We start from the raw sequence: 18695 nt of genomic DNA on the forward strand, positions 1-18695 counted from the left end.
GACCTCCTAAAAAGAGACTTCCGTTTACACTGAGAAGACTTGACAACAACAATGACCTGCTCTACAGGACATGGTTCTCTCTATTGCCCCTTAAGTGTGAGGTGAAACGAGAGGATGCTCTGCACCATCCTGACTGCAATATGGGATATGCAGACTCCAGGATCTTTAATACAGAAGCATGATACCAACAACAGAGACTATGTGAGGAATGGAGGTGTATTGCCACTACAGAGGATGACTTGAATTGGACAAACTAGTTTGCCTGGAGCTTAGAGTCAGTCCTGTGCCAGGAAATTTCAGGGGTAGGGTCTCCTTGTATTTAGACCATAATTTGCCTTTCCATGTCCCTTATGTTTTGGTGGGCCTATGCAAACAAATGCCACTTTAATACCATTTTTTACTATGTTCCCTTGACTCCAATCCTTAAGAAAAACAACCCACTATAACTTTTGAGGCTAACTTAAACTAGTAAGCATGTGCATGGAACTAGAGAAATGTACTTTGCCCTCAATGTTTAAGGAGTTACATAAGTCTAATGTCTTTAGATTATATTGTGTGCTGCTAAGAAATAGTATGTACTACAACTGGGGATTTGAGGGACAAAGTAATTGTATTGTACATGGGTTCAGTTTTGTTTTTCTTAATGTTCTTTGGCTGAAAGTTCAAGGCTGGGATATCATCGATGGGAATACCGAGAATTCTGTTTATGGGTGATTGGGCTTCCACTGTAACTTTACCCTGTCGTCTTTCTTTGCATCTTTGTTGTCATAATTAAAATAATAATAATAAAAAAATATCTAATGAAAAAAAAATAATAATGATTAATCTCCAGTACTGTAAATTGTATGTACCCTTCTAGATGGATGGGAGATAACATGTTAGGGACCCTCTGTTTGAAAATAGAGTCATGATTTGTATCTAAAAATCCCAGAATTCTCTCAGGATGTTTCCTAGAATTATCTTTGCTCTTTATTTAGCAAGGTTCACTTTTAAAAAAGAAACCACATCATTCATCTTAAAGATATAATTTAAATAAATAAGGTTAAATGGGAGCCTGAATGCTGAAGATACTAGATTAATGCTAAAGTTTTACACTAGGATAATGTGCAATACCTTAGCATTACCATAGGAAAAGGCTAGGCTGATATACTTAGGGGATAGAGGGAGGGATTTGGGGTAATTAGAATTTAGAAATTTGAAGAAGCAACTCCCAGTGGCTAGATGGCGAACTCTGAGAAGAATATACCAGCAAGTGCAGAGACTTCTGAGAGCACCATGAGGTTGTTTCTCTGGACCCTGAAATTACAATAACCAATGGTTGGCAATTGACCTGCTTGCTGTATTTTGAAGAACAGGGCTGTGACACTGATGACACTAATAGGCACTGGAGCCAAAATAAAAGAGCATGAGCTATTTAGCCTCTTCAATTTTATTTTTATCCTTCTTAAGTCCTATTCTCTACTTAATTTTTCTCTTGAATTGGTCATCAAAGTTTTATAAATTTCTGCTTCTTACTCCTCATATATTTTTTATTGTGAAACTTACTGTACAATTTCTCTACTTTCTATCCACACTCTTAAATTCTAAATTTCTGCATGCAGGTTTTAAAATCTCTAAATCACATTCCTCCAAAAATAACACCCCATTCTTGTTTTATTTATTTTTAACCTCTTTTATATCTTTTCCGTGATACTTTCACATTCCCCCTTTCTTCCTCTCTGTGTTGTTATCATGATGAATCAAGTGTCACACACCCTTGGTTGTGTTCCTGCCTATAGCTGTGATGCTTACCAGGGCTCACATTCTTTAATCTGGGCATCTCAATGAAAATTTGGAAAACAAAGAAATGTGTGAGCACCACAGAAATTCCAAGTGTTTTTGTGGTGCTTGTATCTATGGAAGTGGGACTCCTGAACATGTCACCTACCTTCTTTTAGCTGTGGTGCTTGCTGGGACTCACAGACTTTTAGTGTTTACATACATCTGCTGTTACAAACAAGGATCATATTGGCACATGTGGGTGGCATTGCGGATCAAACTCATAGCCTAATACTTATTTTTAGCCACTGAATCATCTCTTAGACCTCTATATTAAATGTATTATTTTTTTTTCATTTACCTTTGTGGTCATTACTGCCTGCTTCTATGGGCTAATTTTCCAATCTCATATTCCCATTAGTAATCCTGTTGAAGGGTAAAAGAGTCGCAAGCTGAATGGAAAAGCTGTGTATGTGCAAACTCTTGATCACTAGGTTACAAGATGGTACTCAAGAATCTACAGATTTTGTTGGTTGTAGAATATCAAACTTCATAGGTCAATTTTAGTCACTGCCCTTTCTTTCCCCCCAATACTCCTCAACCCTGGAGCCAACTCATTTATTTTGGGTTGTGTTTAGGGATGACTCCTGTCTCTATGCTCAGGGTTCACTCCTGACATTACTCAGGGGAACCATATGATGTGCCAAGGATTCATAATAGGTTTGAATCATAGCAAGGCAAATCTCTAACCTCTTGTACTATAGTACTCGTCTCTAGCACTCAGAGAGAATTTCATTTTTCAGTTTGAGGACCTATAAACTTGGTTATCATTTTTATGAGTTGTATATCGGTGCAACATAGAGGTAGGTTTCCACTAATTGTTATTTAGACTTTTGTGAGATGCTTCTGTGTCTCACTTCTACCTGTAGACATACCTACTATGTTTGCTTTCAGAGACCCTATGCTTAAAAACTCGAAATAAATCATTACTTCCTTTTAGAAGGAGTGTTGACTGCAGTTGGGAACAGGGCTGGTGGGGAGAAGGGGAGGTTTGTTTGTTCCTTAGAAAAATTTCTACCCAATTCTCCTTTTCTCCATTACCCTTTCTCAGTTGAGGTTCTTGCAATGCCCCACAGCAGAAACTCTTGCATATCTTCTTCCTCCAAAAAGGCAAAAGGAAGTCTCCTGTCTTTGGGGCCACCTGAAATGCTCACTCTCTACTCAGTATCATTAACCACAGCAACAGCATGACATAAACTTGTCTTGATAGTAAAAAATAATTTAGAAAGATGGGTGAGCACTTATCCTACTCTAGGGCATAAGATTTTTTTATAATATTAGCACTTTTAAGGGCCTCCTTTCAGCTCTTTTTTACACACCTTCTCAGCACCCAGGTTAAGGCATGGCCTTAACCAGGTCTGTTACTCCGAATGTTTTCTATGCTCTGTTTAAGGACTCAGATGACTTTCCTGATAAGGAGGTCACATTGCACCTTCCTTACAGCTAAAAACACCCCAGGAGGTAGACAACATTACAACCAAACCTTTTCCTCCTGAAATCCAAAAGCTCTTTCAGTTTGTACCCAGATATTCACAGATATTTACAATAAGTTTATCTGCAACTGGACACAACTAAAAAATCTCTCCAAGGACAGCAAATTGTGGTATATCCATCCATTGAAATAAAAACATCCATAGTAATAAAAAATAACAGACTATTGAAACAAACCACATAGATCCATTACAGAATAATTCTACTGAATGCAAACAGCCAGACAACAAAAGAGAATCACCCTAGGCTTCTTTAGCATAAAGTTTCAGTCAGTGCAAATTGATGTGGGCTTCAGAAACCTTCAGTTGTCTGGGCAAAGAAGCAAGTCAAATACTCTTTGTCACAAACTACAGCTGACTCCAAAAGAGCGCTGGCTGGGCAGACACTCAAGCTTGCTCAGAGATGCAGTCATGCCTCTCACTGTATGGCCAGTAAGTAAACACAGCTGTGATGGGTCTAGGCTAGCAAAGCCCAGGTGTCCAGTGTCCCAAGCTACTTAGACCCACTTCCTCTCAGACTAATGTGGAATGGTTTTGTCATAAAAATACAAGTGTAGTCATAAAGTATGTCTTTGTGGGGGGAAAAGTTCCCAGGCCTAGGAATGTGAGTGTATATGTGAGACAAGCTAAGACAGGTGCACCTCTCCTCCCCCACCCCGAGGCTGGCGTGTCCAGGTGTGATCTCATGCTAGCCTCCAACATGAGGGAGCCCTGAAAGACTGGTGGCATCTGATACTACCCTATCAGGCTTAGAACAGTTTGCCAAAAGGCTTTCCGTTCTCTGGGTCAAGAGCTTTTTTTTTTTTTTCTTCAGAAAATCATGTGTATTTTCGGCAGAAATTTAATACCCAAGCTTCCAACTCCTTCACACTTACATCAGTTAAAATGGCATTTCTGAAGGGACATGTGATCCTCTGGAAGCCTCCAGAGACTAAGCTCAGCTTGGTATCCCTTCTCATTTCTTGCCTTAAACAACACACAAAAAGAGGAAGTCACGTTTCATTTTCAAAATGATCTTGACAAAGTCCTTCATGTTGGGCAGGATTGAATCTTTTTCTCTCACGGATTCTTTTGCCACATAGTCCTATTGCTTTACAGGGTGAAAGCAGCTGTTAGACTTGAGACTGTGACCTGTGGGCTGTGTCCCTGAGTACCATTTGCCAGATTGTTGGACAGAGCTAATCAAAGGGGAGCTGGTGTTTGCCTGAAATCAGGCAGCGTCAGCTTTGGAAGGATCCTCCTATTGTCTTTCAAATCTCTGTTTTTCTTTCTAGAGACAAGAAAAAACATGATGTTTGGGGACCTTTCTAGATGAAACAGATAAATCAGAGTCCCACTCTTTTCTTGAGAGCCCAAGCACTCAGATATGGTGTAAATTTCTCAACTTTGTTATTGCATTTATCTCTTCAATAATTTATTAGCGCGATCCCCATTTTACTGATGGAAGAATTGAAGTCCATTGCGACTAGGCAGGTTAAGCTAAAGCTGCACACAGCTATTGCAACAGGTTCACTCAGGAAGGTGCCCTTCACATGGTATATTTTCTTCATAGCATGTTCTGTGCTATAGAATGTGCACATCTGCATTTCGTATCCTTGTTTTTGTGTAATTTTTTCATTGAAACATTCATTTCCTAAATAGCTGCTCTCAAATGGCTTTGCAACACAAAGAACTGACTCTTATGAATGTTTTATTTTATTTTTTAATCTATCATTCTTATCAGTGGCCTTCTTCCCTGTCTCTGATTACCTTTTTCACTTAGCTGGCCAACTGAGAATTAGATGAAGGATGAAAATAAATTGGCAGATCGCCTTTAGCTGCTAGACAAGGGTTCTTTCTTTCCATGGTTTTGTTCCACAAAGGGGTTTACAGGCATTGGGAGTTTTGGGTACAAAGCAGCATGGTCTAAAGGTTGCAGCCCAGAGGGTGAATGAAGAGGTCAGTGTGCTTGGCTTTAAGCTGAAGGCTTTTGATGTGATGAAGTCACTTTTACCTCTTGTTCTAATCCTGTCAGAACAATTATTCTGAATTATAATAGGGTATTATTATTTCATGTTTTATTTGGAAATAAGTTGTCACTAAAGAATTACTTTAGTTACTAAAGTTACTTCAGAATATATCTATTGGCATTATACAACACACAAATACATCATAGAGCATCTTACAATTATTTTGCATATAAAAGGTGCAATTTTCTATTAATTTTTAATGTTTTCCATGTGCTTTTCTTATTACAAAAGCATTTCAAGTGGAAAATTTAAAAAGAATGGAAAAGCAACAAGGACAATCACAAAAGTCATTTGAGTCTTATCACCTAAACATGTACACTAATAGCATTTTATGTTATTTCTTAAAATTTTCTTAGCTCTTTTCATATAAACAAGGACATAACTTTTTAATTTATTTTTCTCTTAACAATATATCTGAATATTTTGCCTGTTCAACAATTTTCTAGATCATATTTCATGGTTGCATAGTATTTTGTCCTATAGGCATATTTAATTTTAGTTTATTTCTTTAGAGCTATTCAATATGTGTTTAGTGTTTTATTATTTTAGATATTTCTGCCCTAAATATCTTTGTTGCACATCCATAATTCATACTTTGGGATAAAAACATAAGAGATGTAAAGATTTTGATATTTGTTGCACAGCTGATATTTGTTATTTCTAGAGTGATATCAAGTACAGTTAATATCATATGGAGATGATTTCATATTTCTGAAACTCAGTGGCACCTGGGATAGTAGTTAGTGATACAATTTAAAAACTTTAGTAATTTGAAAGATAGAAATGCTGCCATATATATTTTTAATGAATAATTATACTTATAATTTTAATACACATGACAACCTTATTCTTCCTAATATGACCACATTTAGAGGTTTGCAGATGTTTAAATACTATTTTCTTAATTGGCATGCATTTACATATTCAAGTGAATATAGTATAAACTATGCAAATGAAGTGCTTTGGATCTAGTTTAAGTTTGGTATTTTTTATTATGAATACAAAACATACATCAAAAATAATATTAACCCACATTTTTCTTTAAAAAAATAAGCTCTTTTGGGGTCAATGTTTTTATATTTCTACATTAAAAAGCTGACATTAGTAACTGTGCTGGCTATTCTATGTTTTTAATTCCACTTTCTATCTTTTCCCAGATTGCTCTAAGCATAGAAGTCTAGAAGAAAGGACTCCTTCTGGGTTTGGTTGGAGTCATTCAATGGCTGGTGGGGGAAAAAGGGAAACTGGAGTATAAAATTACAGAGAACTGTATGTTCTTCATGGCAGACATTGAGTTTATGTCTTTAGCTAGCAAGAGACTGAGAAGGATTTAGGTAAGGGAGATGGTTATCAAACATCACAACAGCAAATTAAAACAGTTATTTTTATGACACTGAAGCTTGAGTAAAGCTGTGAAAGAAAGATTTAAGGAAACTGCTAGCATTATAAACCCTAGGTTTTATGTGTTAATGTTGATCACAAGGAAGAAAATAATAAACAAATTTAGATTTATTTCCAAAGAAAACTGACTTGTCCTGAAAGTGGAAATGTGTTGTGTTCACAATTAAATAGTAATACCACAATAATTTATTTTTAGTCTATGCTGCTGATTTTCTACAGTAATGTCCCATAAGGATCTTTGTAGGGGTATCTCACTGCAGTTAATTTAGAGAATGTCTTCTTTATCATGATGCCACTAAATGATAAGAATAAAAGTTTCAATCAACCACTTTTAGTAATGGGAATTATATTGATGTTCATATATTACAGTGACTTTAGATACTGTATAATTGAATCCCTTCATTTTTCACCACATGAGGAAGCCAAAATCTAGATCCCCCCTTCTTTATATTCAGAGTCTAACATTGGATATTGTTTGGCTTTTGTGAATTAGTTCTATTAAATACTATTTGGATCACTTGGAATTGCCTGGTAAAATGGGACAACACTCATTATTACCTAGTGATTTTTATGTTGAAAATGCTCATTTAATGGCACAGTTGATTTTCTTTTTGGTTGTGCTGATTTGGTGAGTATTGGAACATGAATGACTAGAGAGCATATGATCTTGACTCCACAAGGCCAATAGTGAAATAGAAGGGAGGAAAAGCACTATAGTAACCTGAGGGGAAAAACCTCATCTGGAAGGGTTCATTCAAATAGTAGAAATTATTCAAGATTTATACATTTTCTATATACAAGGTGAAGTTAGTAGGAATGCAAAGCAAAATTAAACACCAAAAAACCCACCACATTTCTCTTTCAATTTTTTAACACATTTTTTTTATAAACACCTAGACTACCTCAGTGTCATGCTTTTGGAGAGTATACTTAAGAGAGTTCCAAAGGGACTATGAAACTCAAGGGGTCTCTGGTTAAGCCTTTCTGACTGTTGGACAAACCAAATTGAGAATGATTTTTTGCTCTGTGGAGAACATCTTCTGGAATGGATATTATGTTTGTCTTAAAGAGAAAACTAAGCCCTAAAACTGTACAACTTAAGTCACAGGGATAGGTTCTTAGTAGTCAGACTTTTTATACACTAGACTAAAAAGCTATACTTTATTCTTCTTGAAACTCATTCTGAGTTACTGCCTAGGAACCTTATTACAGCTACTCCCCATGTTAGGAAGGGGCATTTTTTTTCCTCTGCAAGTGGCATAGAAGTGGAATCCAGGTATAATGAGATTGAAGCTTGTTGCCAGCACTGATCCGGGAGAGTGAAGAAAATCTCACTCTCTCATTTGCTGAATGGAACATGTTCAGATGAGGTGTCAAAGAAATGTAAGATAATATGTGTGTTTTGTCACGTGACATTGATTGTAAGGAATTGTAGGCATTGTAGGCATGTTGAGAAGCAGAGGACACCAGTGAATATTGGTGATTAGGTAAGAATAATTTCTTTCTATGGCGTGGAAGTAGGATTAGAAAAATGAATAGCTTTGGAAGGGAAGATGGTCATGTAGCACAAAGGCCTGGGGAAAAAACCTGATTTGTTGAGGGGTAACAGTAACGAGTACTATTAAGATACCCCAGGCCAATATGAAAGGTGTTCATATTTTATGTATAAGTTTTCAGTTAAATGATAGGTGTGACTATGAAGCTATGAAAATTCTTCATGATTTTTTTTCTTAAACTCCTTATTCTTTCCTCTGGGATGGAAGTTATAGTTGACTAGGTCACTATTCTCCATCATGATTACTTTAAAATACTGTGAGTAATTGTGTCTTCCATTGAGGATAAGAATTAGCTTTTGAAGTACAGGAGCATGATCTTATTTTCTTCTTCCCTTTATCTTCAATCCAGTGCAGTACTGACATAGAATATGAACTTTGGCAATGTGCACTGATGGGTCAGTTGTATTCTGAGTAATATTCATTGCTTAGATTTACACGGGAAATACTGGAATATACTCTAAATAAAGGAGTGCACTGCTTCTGTGGAAAACAGAATAAAGATTTTTTTTATAAAAACTAAGAATAGGACAATTATGATTTAACAGTTTCACTCCTATATATTTATCAGAAGAATTTGATCACACTAATTTAAAAAAAATCCCCTATGATGATAGCAGTAGTAGTTGTAATAGCCAAAGGAAATGGCCTAACTGCTTAACTAGGTAATGCATGACTGGGTAAGGAAGCTTTTCCAATGCATCTATTGCTGTATATACTCAGTGGAATACTAGCAGTATAAAAAAGGCCATTTAAAGAGAGTTCTTGCCTTTGATTACAACACAGATAGAACATGAAGCAATTGTGCTAACTTAGAAAGTGAAAGACATACCAGATTATTTTACTTGTATGATAATATAAATGAACCAACAAACCACAATTAAAGGAACAAAACATGGTGGAAAAGGTGTTTTTTTACTAGAGAGGAAGAAGAACAAAGGTGGGAGGAATGGATATACAGGTTCAATTGGATCTTGGCAATGGCACTAGTACTGTGGTGTCAGTGGATACATGTCTTGGGTATGATGCGGTACTCTCTCTTGGCATGTTCAGTATGGTAAGCACTGGTAAGCCAGTATTATTTAATAAAAGATAAAATCAAATCAAAGGACATTTTGAAATGGAAGAGGCTCTTGCCTATTCAATTCAGTTCATTTAGAGCCTTCTCAGGTGATTTTGGGAGATGTGTGTGTGTGTGTGTGTGTGTGTGTGTGTGTGTGTGTGTGTGTGTGTGTGGTATGTGTGTGTATGATTAGGAGATGTGAGGCAGTATTTTGGAGTAAGAGGCTAGAAGGAAGAAATTCACTTACTTGTAAATGACAGCATAGGATTCATAATGATGTGTATAAAACTTTTGTTGTTTTTCATAAGGTCTTTTTAAAAATCTTTGATCATGACTAGCTTGCCAGTCTTCCTAGGCCTTATTTCCCTTCCCCTTATGTCTTGGAGCAATGGCTGGCAGGTTCAGTAACTGCTTAGCAATTCCAGAGCTGTACCTTCAGGCAAAGTCCACCAGATGGTGCAAAACAAATGAAACACCTGTCATTGTCATCTATTCAGTTTAGCATACCTGACATTAAACAACAGAGGAAAGGACTTTCTGGGAATTTTCCATTTTTGAATTCAGACAAAATGATGTGCAAATTCCCCCCTTGAGACCTCAAAAGAAACTTTGGAGTTGTTTTAAGAATTTAAATCTCTATCTAAGGGGCATAGTACAGAGGATAGGGCATATGCCTTGCACATGGCCAGCCCAGATTCAATCTCTAGCATCCCATATGGTCCCCTGAGCAATGTCAGGAGGAATTCCTGAGTGTAGAGTCAGGAGTAACCCATAAGTATTTCTGGATGTGGGCCAAAAATAAACAAGCAAGTGAAAACAAAAATAAAGTTCTCTCCATTTCCATCATATCTGAGATATAAGCTGAAGGAGGTTCTTAATGTTTTACCTTCTACTTTAAACTCAAAGATTCTTCCACTTCCAGAATCAAACTTATTTTATTTACCTGTCACCAAGTTTTAAAAGGGTAATAATTCTAATTTTTGACAAGACAATGGAATGTGGCAGAGTAAAGGACAAAATATGCCTTTGTGCTCTGTGGCAGAGCTTCTGGATCAAAAAAAGATCTATCTTCAAGTGTTAAATTTTATTTTTAATTTACCCTGGTTGAATTTGTTTTCAAAATGATCAGAACACAAATTAAAAAATAGGTTGTAAAAAATAGGCTGTAATAGGGTAAAATAAGGAAAAGATAAAAGTCAAGGGACAGTGTGCTTTTCAGGTTTTCTTAGAGCTCAGTGTGTGTGTGTTTGTGTGTGTGTGTGTGTGTGTGTGAGAGAGAGAGAGAGAGAGAGAGAGAGAGAGAGACAGAAAGAGAGAGACAGAGAAAGATGAGAGAGTGACAGAGAAAAACAAAGTGGAGAGGGAGAATAAAGGGAGAGGAAGTGAGGGTCACATCTACCCATCCATCCACACCAGAGTGATTGTTACCTCAGGTACATAGATTCTTTTTGATTAAACTTGGTTATATTTGATTTCTACTATAGCGGGGAGATAGATAAGGCAAAGATCTAAATAATAAATCATAGAAAATAAGCATATGGGGTTGGTATGATAGTACAGTGGTAGGTACTTTTGCCTGTGGCTTACCTGAGTTTGATATCCAGCATCCCATATGGTCCCCAAAACACCTCTAGGAGTGATTCCTGAACACAAAACAAGGAGTGACCCCTGAGCACTGCCAGATGTGGTCCTCAAACAACATGCAACCAAAAATAAAGCAGATAAAAGCTCTTTTCTTGATATATTAAGATTGTACAGTTACAAAAGAAATAATGAGGGAAGGACCAGATCAGAAGTAAACCAGGAAGGAAAGACCAGAAAGCAAAGAGAGAGAGGAACCATGTAAGAGCAAAACAAGGAAGGCAGGGCTGGATAAACCAACCTTCAGTTACTTTCCCAGACATGACTTAATTGGCCTGTTTTATAAATCACCAAATAGCAGAAATAACTAAGAGGAATAGATGCCAGGTCACTGTAGGGCACGAGCTTTACTTATGGCTGTTGGGCATTTCATCTGGCCTAGAATATACACCATCTGATTGGGCATACATTATACATGTATGATAGGAGAAACCATAGAAGAACCTGGTAGAAGAAACAAGTATGGAACAGAAAGAATATATAGATAAACTAAGATCACAATATAATGGGGCAGTTTGGTGATGAGGGTGTTGAAGAATAATGGGAGGGTGCTATAGATGACAGAGAACAGGTACCGTCCAGAGTGCCAAGTTCCTGTTTTGTGGTCATTCAAGTCAGCAGAGTTATACAGACTTGAACTATTACCAAAGGGCCCCAGTGGACAATATGATGGTCTTACACACTAACCACACAAACCCAGAAGTATCCCAATCTGCTGCGACAGTACCACTACCCCAGGAAAGATGATTTTCCTGCCCTATCCAGTTTTCACTGAGCAAGCAGTTCATGCATGCCCTCCTGGGTCCACTTCATTATTTGTTATGAGCCCATTCTTACATTCTTTTTTTTCATATTTTTTAAAATATTTTTTCTTTATTTAAACATCTTGATTACAAATATGATTGTGATTAGGTTTCAGTCATGTAAAGAACACCCCCTTCACCAGTGCAACATTTCCACCACCAATGTCCCAAATCTCCCTCCATCCCACCCCACCCCCACCTGTACTCTAGACAGGCTTTCTAGTTCCCTCATTCATTCACATGGTTATGGTAGTTCTCGGTGTAGTTATTTCTATAACTGCACTCACCACTCTTTGTGGTGAGCTTCATGAAGTGAGCTGGAAGTTCCAGCCCTTCTCTCATTGTCTCTGAGAATTGTTGCAAAAATGACTCTTATTTTTCTTAAAATCCATAGATGAGTGAGACTATTCTGCATCTCTCTCTCTCTCTCTCCCTCTGATATATTTTACTCAGCATGATAGATTCCATGTACATTCATGTATAGGAAAATTTCATGACTTCATCTCTCCTGACAGCTGCATAATACTCCATTGTGTATATGTACCACAGTTTCTTTAGCCATTCGTCTGTTGAAGGGTATCTTGGTTGTTTCCAGAGCCTGGCTATTGTGAATAGTGCTGCAATAAATATAGGTGTGAGGAAAGGGTTTTTGTATTGTATTCTTGTGTTCCTAGGGTATATCACTAGGAGTGGAATAGCTGGGTGATAAGAGAGCTCAATTTCCAGTTCTTGGAGGAATCTCCATATTGCCTTTTATAGAGGTTGGACTAGATGGCATTCCCACCAGCAGTGGATAAGAGTTCCTTTCTCTCCACATCCCCGCCAGCACTGATTGTTCTCATTCTTTGTGATGTGTGCCAATCTCTGTGGTGTGAGATGGTATCTCATCGTTGTTTTGATTTGCATCTCGCTGATGATTAGTGATGAGGAGCATTTTTCATTTGCCTTTTGGCCATTTGTATTTCTTTCTCACATTCTTTCCATCCTTCTCACTTTCTTGCTTTACTCTCCGAAAGAACCTACCAGATTCTCATAGCCCCCAGCTCTTGTAAAGTGACCAACACAGATCCCAGAATTACCTATTCTTGCTACATGAATGAATGAAAATGATTTAATAGCCACTTCTTCAAGCATAGAAATTAAAATTTTACTTTAAACAATACTTTTTTATACAACTCAAAATAAACCAATATAAATATTTCAGACTTTGATGTTGGTCACTTTAATGTACACCCCCTTCCCCAAACTTTCAGAATTCTGTATAACACAACTGTCTACATATGGAGTCAACTTATGCTGCTAGGACTGAACTTGGGAACTTACTATGTCTTGAGCCAAAAGTTATATTTTTTTCTTTTTTTGCCTCTAATGTTTGAAACATTCAAAGTTTATTTTGTCTTAGAGCAGGGGTGGCGAACAAGTTCGACACAAAGAGCCAAATTTTAAACTGTGAGATTCAGAGAGCCACACCACGCAATGACCTGCCAAAACAGACACTCACTCACACAAAGCATATAATTTTAACAATAATATATTAAACACATATTTTATTTTGCCATTTTGATTGATTGAGGGTCAAAATCCTGCAGTGCTGGTGAGGGTGTGCTGTGTCATCCACACTCAGAACTAACGGCCAGATGTGACCCAACTTGTGACACACAGGTCCCCCACCCCCTCTGGCCCGTGCAGTTGTTCCCAAGGGATGGGAGACAGGAGGACGCAGCCTGGGGGCAGGACTACACGCTCGGAGGAGATCTCTCCTCAGAGGTCCCTCCTCAGAAGCAGCAGAACAAAATCCAAACTTGGCAAAGAGCCACAGTATACAAAAGAATGATAAGAGGCAAAGATATACATTCATTTTGTCCAGGAGCAGCATGCAGCTCGAGAGCTGCGTGTTCGCTACCCCTGTCTTGGAGACTGTCTCAGACACAATACTGTCAATCTAGCTTTCTATAGTTGCAATTTGTATAGTATATTTTTCTATGCTTGGAATCCAAAGTGATATTGAGATTTTGTAATTTTATCATTTCTTCAATGCCTGTTAATTGATTTATTTAATCCACTTATATTGATTTATTATTTTATTTGTTTTAGCCCCAGACCTGGCAGTGCTCAGGGACTATTCCTAGCTCTGTGCTCAGAAATTACTACTCATGATTCATGCAATTTGAACTGGGGTTGGAATGATTCATGAGGAGAATCTTCCTATCTCTGATTCAGTTAATTCACATTAATGTTCCTTAAGGATATGGTTGCATTTTGGATTTGAATTTATGTCTTCCCATTTTATTTTCGTTTTAAAAATATTCCTATATTTACAATGAAGAGAAATTTTCTAGTAGAACATTATAGTTTTGTTAATATTGCTTCAATTATATTTTAGACTGATTTCTTCATGGTTTATAGAGTTTATGAGGCATGTGTTAAACTGTCAGAATTAGATTTATCCTAACAATTTTAGACAGTTCTATTTATACCTACATATAGTTCTTTTTTCCTATAACACTTTTGTTTATTATTTTATTCATGAAATTTGCATATTTTAAGTTTAACCATATTCTACTTACAAATCAGTTATGTTAAGAAACAGTAATGTTAACATTATTATATTTTTAGGCTTTAAATGGACTTGTACTAAATAAGTTTTGTTATATATAAATAAATGTTTATTTTTATGTTTACCTTTTCTGATTCTTTTAAATTATTTTGTGGGTTAGTAAAACCATTTAAATTTTTTTATTACTAGAATGCTTTATTTCCACTTATACTTGTCATATATGAGTCTATTTTCATATGTGCAAAAATAAATTGTGAGTACAATTTTATTTAATTTTAAAATCAATTGTGATGAGAGAGAATATTGTCATTCTGCTTTCTAAAATTAATAGCATAAGAAAGTCCTCTAACACCTTCTCTTTTTCTCTTATTTTTTCTTTTTGTTTGGGGGCCACACCCAGCAATGCTCGGGATTACTTCTAACTCTTCAATCAGGAATTAGTGCTACCAGTGTTCAGAGGACCAGGTGAATACGAGGATAAAACCCATGTGGACAGCATTTAAGACAAGTGCCCTACTTTCTATTCTATCTTACACATCCCCAACATTTTGATTTATACTTGTAGTTTAAAAATTACTTCGTCACATTTTAGCCTAAATAGTTGAATCTATGACTTTTTATTTTTATAAAAGTCCATAAGTAATAAATTCTTTGTTTTCTTTTTTATATCTTTATTTAAAGACAGTGATTACAAACATGACTGTAGTTGGGTTTCAGTCACAAAAAACACACCCCCCTTCAACAGTACAACATGCCCACCACCAATACACCCCATCTTCCTCCACCCACATTCCCTGCCTATATTTGAGATAGGCATTTTACTTCTCTCATTAACATTGTCATGGTAATTGCTAGTGCATCATTTCTTTTTTTTTTTTTTTTTTTGGTTTTTGGGCCACACCCGGCGGTGCTCAGGGGTTACTCCTGGCTGTCTGCTCAGAAATAGCTCCTGGCAGGCACGGGGGACCATATGGGACACCGGGATTCGAACCAACCACCTTTGGTCCTGGATCGGCTGCTTGCAAGGCAAACGCCGCTGAGCTATCTCTCCGGGCCCCAACTAGTGCATCATTTCTTAACTGCACTCACCCCTCCTTGAGCTTCATATCATGAGCTGGTCAGCTGGTCCTTCCGGCTCTCATCTGGGCATTATTACAATAATGTAATTTATTTTTTCTTAAAACCCATAGATAAGTGAAACTATTCTGTGTCTCTTTCTCTCCCTCTGACTTATTTCATTCAGCATAATAGTTTCCATGTCCATCCATGTATAGGAAAATTTCATGACTTCATTTCTCCTGACAACTGCATAATATTCCATTAAGTATATGTATTACAGTTTCTTTAGCCAGTCATCTGTTGAAGGGCACCTTAGTAAGTTGTTTCCAGAGTCTGGCTATTGTATATAGTGCTGCAATAAATATAGGTGTGAGGAAGGGATTTTTGTATTGCATTTTTATGTTCTTAGGAGTGGTAGAGATGGATCATATGGGAGCTCAATTTCCATTTTTTTTGAGGAAACTCCATATTGTTTTCCATAAAGGCTGGAATAGATGGCATTCCCACCAGTAGTGTAGGAGAGTTCCTTTCTCCCCAAATTCCTACCAACACTGATTGTTCTTGTTCTTTGTGATGTGTGCCAATCTCTGTGGCATGAGATGGTACCTCATTATTGTTTTGATTTGCATCTCTTGATAATTAGTAATGTGGAACATTTTTTCATATGCCTTTTGGCCATTTGTATTTCTTCTTTGAGAAATTGTCTGTTCATTTCTACTTCCCATTTATTGATGAGGTTAGATATTTTTTCCTGTTAATTTCTGTCAGTAATGTGTATATCTTAGATATTAGCCCCTTGTCTGATGGATATTGGGTGAATAATTTCTCCCATTATATGGGTGGCTTTTGTATGCTAGGCACTATTTTTTTTTAGATGTAGAAGCTTTTCAGCTTAATATAGACCCATCTGTTTTTCTCTGTTTCCACTTATATGGAGAGTACTGTTTCCGTCTTGAAGATGCCTTGAGTCTCAATGTCATGGTGTGTTTTATCTACTTGTTGTTAAATATACCTTATGGTTTTGGGTCTGATATTCAGGTCTTTAATCAATTTGGATTTGACCTTTGTGCATTGCATTAGATGGAGGTCTGAGTTCGCTTAAAAAATTTTGCAAGCAGCTGACCAGTTGCTCCAACACACTTGTTGAAGTTTTTTTTAAAAATAATTTTATTTGGGCCCGGAGAGATAGCACAGCTGCGTTTGCCTTGCAAGCAGCCGCTCCAGGACCAAAGGTGGTTGGTTCGAATCCCGGTGTCCCATATGGTCCCCCATGCCTGCCAGGAGCTATTTCTGAGCAGACAGCCAGGAGTAACCCCTGAGCAGTGCCGGTGTGGCCCAAAAACCAAAAACCAAAAAAAAAAAAAATTTTATTTATTGAAAGAATATGTATCACATAGTTGATATAACTGATCATAATACATTTGTTTCAGGATGACAGAAAGCGAAGGTATTTAAAATAGAAATTAGAAAATCTAAAGAAAAGGAATTGGAAAAAAGAGGAGAGTTTATTAACAGCAGTTATATTTGTGAAAATTGTTATATCACCAACAAAGTCGTTAATACAAGAGCAGAAGGATTAGAACGCTCTTTTGTTTTTTAAAGATTGGAATACACTAAAAATATGATGTGTGTTTGTGGCAGTTGTTTTGTTTGCATGAGCACAGTTAAATATGTAAGAAATTGGAAGGAAAAACTTTGGCCTAACAACAGGAGACCTTACCTTGAAGTATTTTGGCATAAGACCGGCTCCAGGCATACTATATTGTCCAACCCTAGTCCATTCTCTGTGACCCCAGAAACAGCTCTTCACCATAACAATTGTTGCTATTAGACAGTTTCTGTAATTAGGGATCCTGGTTTTTTACAGGTCCTATGTCGAAGTTCGGGTGGTATGTAGTGTCTTCTGGTTTCGTCTCACCATTGGGTAGCATTGTAGAGAATTCTTCCCTGAAAGCAGACGATTGCTGTTCCTAGGTTATCAGGGTGTCATAAGAATCGTCTTATGTACCATGGCAGTAGTAGAGTAGTAGGGCTTTCCTTGGTAGAGTTTTTATTCCTGGTGATGGTGTAGGAGACCTGTTTGTTTCTATAGATGGTATCCATAGTTCAGGGGTGATTGCTCAATGTCTGATCAACTGAAGTCTAAGCCAAGCCTCTATGCCAAGCGTTCAGGATGTAAGATCTCACTGCAGTATAAAATTTGTGCTTTATCTCTATTAGATAAGAACTTGTTTTTATATGTAACCTTTTCCCATTTTAATGTGCCTTTGCAAAAAGGAACAATGCCACAAGTTATTACTGGTGCACGTGGGGGCCGAGGTATCAAGACCAACACTTTTTTCTTACATGACCTCAAAACAAAGACATGTCTACTAGAATTCCATGTTAAACACATCCTGAGGATGGGGGAAATTGGTGCTACATAAGATGATATTCGATAACGGTTTTTCCTATTAAAGGAATGTATCTAAAGAGATAGTCAAAAGGAGAGTTGTATGTCCTCTTTAAGTCTTTTGAGACAGGCGGGGAAGGGGTAAGATTCAGAACACAGCTGCAGCCTGTGATTTGGTTTTGTGGAGTCTAGGGAAGATGGCTCCCAGCAGTCATATATCAGGAAGTGGGGGATTTCTCAGCCCCCAAATTTGGTAGCAAGCAAAAGTTCATGGTGAAGGGAGGTGAAGGAAGAGGGGACGCGGAGAACAAATCAGCAGCAGCTGAGTGCTGGTTTCTTTTCATGTTGAGAGTCTGTCTATCTTTTCACTTTGGGAGCTGGTTGGCATCTGGCTGGAGCGGGGAGCATGTTCTACTTTGTGAGGATAGAGCTGAACGTGAAAAAGGTTATATGTGGAGCTCGCTTCGGCAGCACATATACTGGAATTGGAACGATACAGAGAAATTAGCATGGCCCCTGCGCAAGGATGACATGCAAATTCGTGAAGCGTTCCATATTTAAAAAAAAAATAGGTTAAATGTGGAGAAATTACATGGAGGGCTAGGAAAGGGTTTGTAAGGTGGTGAGCATAGGGGGCTCAGAGGTGTTATCTATGATCTGGTGAAGAACATTATACAACATAGACATTGTATCTATTACAGATAGACATTAGGCTGACATTGGTATGGTGAATACATGCATTCATAGGCATACATCGTCAGCCACAGAGGATTGATCTATGAATTACCTTTGAAAAGTTGACCCAGGTGATAAGAGACAGAATACTTAATGGGAATAAAAAAGAAAAGAAAAAATAAGTAAAATAAAATAAAAAAGAGTAAAGATGGCAAGTCTGATGTAAAGATTTTC

At 37.3% G+C, this 18695-nt stretch overlaps 1 non-coding gene across 1 annotated transcript; it reads left to right on the plus strand.

Annotated features, from left to right (window-relative positions):
* The first annotated feature begins 18241 nt into the window (after positions 1-18241).
* On the plus strand, positions 18242-18347 carry LOC126004736 (U6 spliceosomal RNA). The gene has a single exon (XR_007493997.1). It is a non-coding gene; the product is annotated as a U6 spliceosomal RNA (small nuclear RNA).
* Positions 18348-18695: the final 348 nt, after the last annotated feature.

This window comes from Suncus etruscus, chromosome 3 (genome assembly GCF_024139225.1).
Source record: "Suncus etruscus isolate mSunEtr1 chromosome 3, mSunEtr1.pri.cur, whole genome shotgun sequence".
Taxonomy (NCBI): Eukaryota; Metazoa; Chordata; class Mammalia; order Eulipotyphla; family Soricidae; genus Suncus; species Suncus etruscus.